Below are 978 nucleotides of genomic sequence, written 5' to 3' on the forward strand. Positions count from 1 at the left end.
CGGAGGGCACACTCACACAGACACACACTGACACACTCTCAGACACTCACATGGAGGGCACACTCACACAGACACACACACAGAGGACACACTCACAGAGACACACAGTGACACACTCTCACTCAGACACTCACACGGAGGGCACACTCTCACCCAGACACACACTCCCACTAGGATGTGATACTCACACTGACACAAACACCTTCTAGCGGACGCACACTGAACTGCCTCATGGATTTGCACACTGGCCCTGACGCATGTGCTCACATGGATACACAGACACACTGATGTGCACACACACTGTCACTGGTGCAGCACCGTCTCCAACATCCCCTCCTTCCTGTGCCTCACACACCCTCACCCAGTCCGGTGGCGGCCTTGTGGAGGGAGCCCCTGGGGAGGCCGCTCCTGACACCCGCCCTGCTGCCCCACCTCCGCAGATGCTCTCTCCATGCCGGGGTTGGCAGCTGGCACTGCCGCCCGCCACCAGCTCCTCTGGGGAGGCAGGTCTTTCTCTCCATGATTTGCTTGGCTACCTTTGTTTTTATATTTTCTGTTTCAGTGTGTATGTGGCTCATTTGTCAGTTTGCCCCTTGGCACACGGCTGCCACACATAGGCACGGCGAGTGGTGGCGCATTCTCACAGACCACCCTGCCTCCCGTGCTCTGACGGTCGCCTGCTCCCTCCTGGCTCAGCAGTCCTGGGGTGGAGCGCTCACCACCTGCCTGTGGGTGGGAAGGCCAGGGCCATGGACACCCGAGGGTCCCTGCTGAGAACCGGCTCCCACACCACACCCATCATACACCACGTGCACAACACACATACCACAAACACCACACACGTGCACACTGCATACAGACACCACACACACACACCACACCCATGCACACCACATATAGACACCACACACACACACCACACCCATGCACACCACATACAGACACCACACACACACACACCGCATACAGACACCACAC

General features: G+C 58.2%; 1 protein-coding gene across 1 annotated transcript in view; it reads left to right on the forward strand.

The window, feature by feature from the left end:
* Positions 1-978, forward strand: part of TWIST2 (twist family bHLH transcription factor 2) — a 53671-nt gene that overhangs the window by 51137 nt on the left and 1556 nt on the right. The gene's annotated exons all lie outside the window — the stretch shown is intronic.

This window comes from Otolemur garnettii, unplaced genomic scaffold, assembly GCF_000181295.1.
Source record: "Otolemur garnettii isolate 467f Iridium unplaced genomic scaffold, OtoGar3 scaffold00133, whole genome shotgun sequence".
Taxonomy (NCBI): Eukaryota; Metazoa; Chordata; class Mammalia; order Primates; family Galagidae; genus Otolemur; species Otolemur garnettii.